The 5934-nt window shown below is 38.9% G+C and overlaps 1 pseudogene; it reads left to right on the forward strand.

The window, feature by feature from the left end:
* Window positions 1–4242: 4242 nt before the first annotated feature.
* Window positions 4243–4364, forward strand: LOC120103345 (small nucleolar RNA SNORA17; annotated as a pseudogene).
* Window positions 4365–5934: the final 1570 nt, after the last annotated feature.

The raw sequence follows: 5934 nt of genomic DNA on the forward strand, positions 1-5934 counted from the left end.
TTTTCCAGGCTCCAATTATGGTTTGTGTAAGTCAGAAGCAGAAAACTCTATAATGTTGTCCCTTGGGTTCTAACTCCTGATTCAGCCCCTATACTCGTCTCGGTATCAACCAGCCTCTTTATATGTTTTCTTTAATGTGCCATCCTGTATCTGTTGCTGAAGGTAGGAGGAAAAATTGTGGTATAGATGTTTATTCCATCTGTTACCCTCAATGTCCTCAGCTCAGCAAGCAACTGTTTGCACTAAAAGGCTAATAGTCTTAATCAAGTTTCTTTTCTCAGGACACATTTCTTCGTCTGTTGCAATCAAACACAATTTAATTAACTCTACATTCATTTTCTTTCCTTAGCTAACAAATGAGCTACTCAGAAACTTTTACCTAAGCTTCATTTAAATGTTTTAAAAGATTAAAATAAGTATTGCTTTGATGAAATATATTTAAAGATTCTTAGTTTTTCTGAAATTTGTTTTCTTTGAAAGAGGAAATATTATAATAGGTAGTTAACCAGGTGACGCTATCACATCGCATTATTTGAGCATGCTTCTATGTAGTAAGCACAGTGCTTTGCTGTATGTTTTGTTAAGAAAAATAATTTATACTCCCCTGAGCCTCAAGCACATGGCATTTAATGCCAACTTTCCTTGTTTTGACATGGAAGGATACACCGTTAGTGATATTAAATAAATGATTAAAAGCCAGCACACTGTACAAGGTGTGCCATTCAGAATTCTGTCAAATTGTAACAAGTTGTTGCTATTTGTACTCTTGTCATAAAGAAAGCAGCTGTGATAAAAAAAAGTTTGCATCATGTTTGTTTAGGTTCCCAGCACTGCCGCTGTAGTACGAGAGCAGCTGTAGCTCATAAGATGGGATGACTGAAGCTGTGTTCCAATAAAACTTTATTGCAAGCATTAGAGTCTTAGGTAAAGGAATTAGACACAAAATAGTGACTTCTGTGGATTCCAAAATAAAAGCCACACATTTGAACAATTAATCAAGAGGGATAAAAATTACTGAAGCGGTTCCCATGGGGGTACAGAAGAATGAGAGCTGACTAAAAAGTTAGCTGTCTCAACTTTCTTGTGTGATTGTATCTCAGTTCAGATGTTGTTTTCATAACTTGCTGCATTTGTCAAAACATCAAACTGTTCTTAAAGCTGTATGTTCATAATAAAACACTAGGAAAATGATAAAATATTTTATTAGTGCAAGTGAGATGAGTCAAAAATAGCTTGCATATTAAATTAGTATTGAAATAATAGTTCTTATATTTGATGGCTATATTATGGTTATGAAGGAGAATGCCTGTTGCTTGGCTTTTCCTGGAAAGACAACACTTGTTCACCCCGGAGAGGGCACTGAGAAAACAGCGAAGAAGTGATTCCACCCAAGTCTAGCTTGGTGAGCCAATGAGTTTATTGGGATGAGTTATAGGAACATGGATTACATAAAGATAACTGCATCAGTGGGAAGACCAACCCATCATAGACAACTAACGTTTTATGGAGGCTTCATTCCCGGAGCTCTCAATTGCCCTAGTATTACTTCTGTGGCTGTGATAAATACCCTGACAAAAAGTACCTTACAGAGAGCTTATTTTAGCTCACAATTCTAGGTCACAGTCTACGATAGACTTGAAACAGTTGCTCATATCACAGCCATAGTCAAGAACAGAGAAAAAGGGCATGCACACATTGTTAACTTGGACTCTCTATGGTTATATAGATCATGGCCCAAAATCTGAGATGGAGCCACTCACTTTCAAGATGTGTCCTTCTACATCAACTAAGATAATTAAGAAATCCAGTTACATATCCACAGGCCAAACTAATCTAGATATGTCCTCATTAAGATTCTCTTTCTTTGGGATTACATTAAGGCAGTTTGACAATTAGAAGTTACAACTACACTCATGAACATGCCATCAGCACCACTAAAGACTAAAGACCAGCAATCATTTGCTTCTTTTATAATCCTGGAGAAGAATTCGGTGAATATTGCAACCTTCATGAATTTCTCTGGATCTTATAAGTGTTGCTAACTTCCTGGATCTAATGAACCTACCCTGTCCCTTGAGATTAAAGGTTAAAATTTGGAGGAAATAACTATTCATATAATCAGATATCAAAATAACAATTCATGTTCAAAAATAACAATGCCATTCTTAGATGAATGAGATATTGGGGAATAAAGTGTCATATTGCACACAACTACCTATCATAGTTTTGAAAAAAGTTAATCTCTCTCTCTCTCCCTCTCTCTCTCTCTCTCTCTCTCTCTCTCTCTCTCTCTCTCTCTCTCTCTCTCTCTCTGTGTGTGTGTGTGCATGTGTGTATACAAGTACATATAAGTGTAGAAAAATAACAAAATACTGTTTGAAAATTCTTTAATTACTGAAAGTTGGAAAAATTAAATCATTTCAATAAATTTAAATTTTTCTAAATTAAATGTTTAGTAAAAATCAAGTGTAATTTAAATTCTTGGGGGAAAATAACGTTAATGCAATAACCAGGGTAATTGGACTTAAAATACACTTGTGAGACCTGGTGAAGGCTGGGTGATGAGTCTTTATGAAGTAGCAATGGCTATAATTTAGTCTTACCAATGGTCAGTTATATATATCTACCCTTCCTTTGGACCAAAAAACCCAATGTTCTATAATAATAGAACTAAGCAATTATTACAGAAATGGTTTCAAAGTATGAATGGCTTCCAAACCACAGAACAACCAGTCCAAAAGAATGTCTATTACTAAATCCAAAAACAAAGTACATTGGTATCTAAATCCAAATTGATGTCATACTTATATTGCTTTGAAGTCCAGTAGCAGCTGTGTAGCATAAACCAGATGTTCAGTGTGAACATGCACATCACATAATTTTACTTGGCAAAGTTGACCACATGGTGTAGAATGTTCACTTTGGATTTAGTCATGAAGATATTGTTATACTAGTCTGACATGAATCTAGGATTACCACGTTTTTTAAATTTAATCTCCATGGCTACAGGTTCAATAAGATCACAGACCACTCCACATATTTTTTTGTATTTTCAAGCTATTTTCATATATCAGACCTTTAAACATACATGGTAATTAATTAGAAACCAGGTCTGTACTTTAGTAATTTTTGTGGAATATTTCTCAACAACCATGTATTTTTATAAAAACATTATATTATGATGAACTGATTTTTATTAAAATTTTTGTTAGTGAATAAGACTATAGAAAAGAAACTGAGTTTTTTATTTTAAAATTATCTGTGTCAAACACTTATACTTCAAATAGGAAAAGTAAAAACCAGATCAATTAGGAAAGAAGATTTTAGGTGAAGGATGCTATATTGTACTTTCTTTACAGTAGGTAATGGTGAGACACGGTCTCATTGTGGAGCTCAAGTTGGCCTCTAATTCACAGCAGTTCTCCTTCTCAGTCTCCTAGTTGCTGGGTAGTCGTTTAGTTAGTAAATAAAATCAATTGAAGGACTTATCACCAGATTTAGGAAATAAAAAATTGAGCTGGTGATAAAGGAATTTAATTCTCAGGAATGAGGGGGTGGAGCCTTATACAAAGGTCAAGCTGACCCCTGACCATCAAATACTCAGCCTGCTGCTGACACTGTAGCTGTTTTTATAGGCTGGAAGTGATTGTTTATTGGCCTACCACACAAAGTCATTAATGATAATTTTTCCAGAAAAATAGTAGACTTTGAATCCATTGCAGCAATTAAAGAGAAACACTCATTTAACATGACTTAAATTTCAAGTATTGCCCCATTTTCTGTTCTTTGTCATCCTGTTAATGAATTGTTGATCTTAGTGTCTGGGTTTGGTGTTCTATTCAGAAAGCTATCTCCTCTACCAATGAGTTCAAGGCAATATCCCACTTTTTCTTCTATTAGACTTATTGTATTTGGTTTTATGTTGAGATCTTCCATCCACTTGAACTTGAATTTACAGGGGTGACTTTAGCTGACCTGGCACTGTGGATATACAATTTGATGTGGCCACTTCCTGAAGTCAGGCAGGATTCCCAGTGGAGGGATAATGGCACCATCCCACCCACAAAATTTTGGCCCAAACTTTGTCTTGTCTACTATTTCTGATCTGGTAATACAATGAAGTGAGCCATGGGACATAAGGACAAAGCCATTTTAAAAAATAATAACTCAATAACTAAAAGTAAATTGCTCTTAAAGTCATTTCACTAAGAATGAACTTGAGTTATGAATGTAGCACACCTCACCTCAAGGCATTGCAGGAATAGCTGCTGTGTTACCTGCATTTCAGTAGGTAGCAGAGAGAGGTTATGTTTACACTCAGGGGTAGAACCTTGGAACATCTCAGTGAGTAGTAACCCAACATTCCCTACAAAAAGTGAGCCTGAGATGATGGGCAGTCCAGCAGCAGGCGGATCCAAATGGACTCTGTCAACAGAGAGCAAGGCAGAGACTAGAATATTCCAGGCTGGGACACTGCGCCCCTAGCAGAAGTGAACCTAAGACAGATGACTTTTGCAAGGAACCACCTAGGCATGCTGGGTGAGGAGTGATCCCCAGATGACCACTAAACTGACTCCATAGCATCTAGACAGGAAGCAAGCCTTAGATGACCACCAGCCCTGAGCTGTACAGGACTGGGGCGAGGGGTCGTATCATTCCCATAATGACCCCTGCCCAGCCCCATAATGCACAAGACAGACATAGCAGTCCTAAAAGTATTCCTGGGATAATCCCAGACACTCAGAGGCCCTAGGCACTACTAAAATGAAAAAGTAAGTGGTGGAGAAATGGAAGAGAAAGAGAAACAGAAGGAGGTGGGCACAGTGAAGAGAATCTAAACTGGAGACTTGAAGTAAGTCATAGCCTGATTGAGTAACTAGAGATACCACCTGGGACCATGATGTGGTCCTGGCCTATGCTACCACCAGGACTGACATGTGGGTCCATGTCCCTGAGCAACAAGAGTCTGTTACCAAGGACATGCAGATGTCTCTGGTCTGGATTGCTGCCTGGGGAAAGGTTGATGTCTGAGGGCTATGCAAAACTGGCCCTATCACTCTCTTGGGCCTAGTAGTAGAGCTGGCCCTGTGGGCATAAGGTTAGACAGAGCTGATCCCATCCCTAGCCAGCTTTATTAATCAGGAAAGCAGACCCTGCACATTGCAGGAACTGCAGCTCATCCAGCCCTGATGATATAAGGGAGTGAGAATGGGCTAGCTCTACCACTTATCTCCAGGGCAATAGCATGGACAAGGGAGAAATACCCTCCTCCCTCCTTACTTAGGTTAATGAAAGCAAGAGAGCTGGCCTTGTCCCTCATGAGCTACAGCATTTGGGAGAGCAGGCCCTGTACCTCACCTAGGCAGCACAGTAGTGCTGACCCTATATGTGGAGGTTACAGCTGAGCAGTTCCAAGGGCATGAGCACAGGAGTACAGACTCTGCCTCTTACTTTGTGGGCAGAGACACAGGCAAAAGAAACATCCTCCTCCCCTCCCTCATCTCTGGCCATCTATGGCAATTAAAAGGAATGGATCTGGGGTCTTGAGAATGGGAGAACTGACTAGGTTCTACTGTAGTTTTCCCTGGACTTATCTGTATTTTGATGCTAATTCCACTGCCCCAAGGACAGCTGCCTAGTCACAAACTCAGGACTCAGGTGACTTTGACAGAACTTTCTCCCCATTTCATTTGTAAAATACAGGTGAGGGTAGGTACAGGATAGAAGGAGGCCTGTCATTGGATGAGAAGGAAGGATGAGCAGGAGAAAAGTTTGAAGGAAGAGTAGGAGACTGGAACAGAAAGAGGGAGAGACAGAGGGGACAGAGAGAGTAGCTCTCTGGAATGTGACATTAAGATTCCACTCTGTGTATTTACAGATTGTTCTTAATGTTCTTAAGGGATGGATGGTACTGAGCTTTGTGTGTTTAATGGG

Source organism: Rattus norvegicus, chromosome 5 (assembly GCF_021556685.1).
Source record: "Rattus norvegicus strain SHRSP/BbbUtx chromosome 5, alternate assembly SHRSP_T2T, whole genome shotgun sequence".
NCBI classification, from domain to species: domain Eukaryota; kingdom Metazoa; phylum Chordata; class Mammalia; order Rodentia; family Muridae; genus Rattus; species Rattus norvegicus.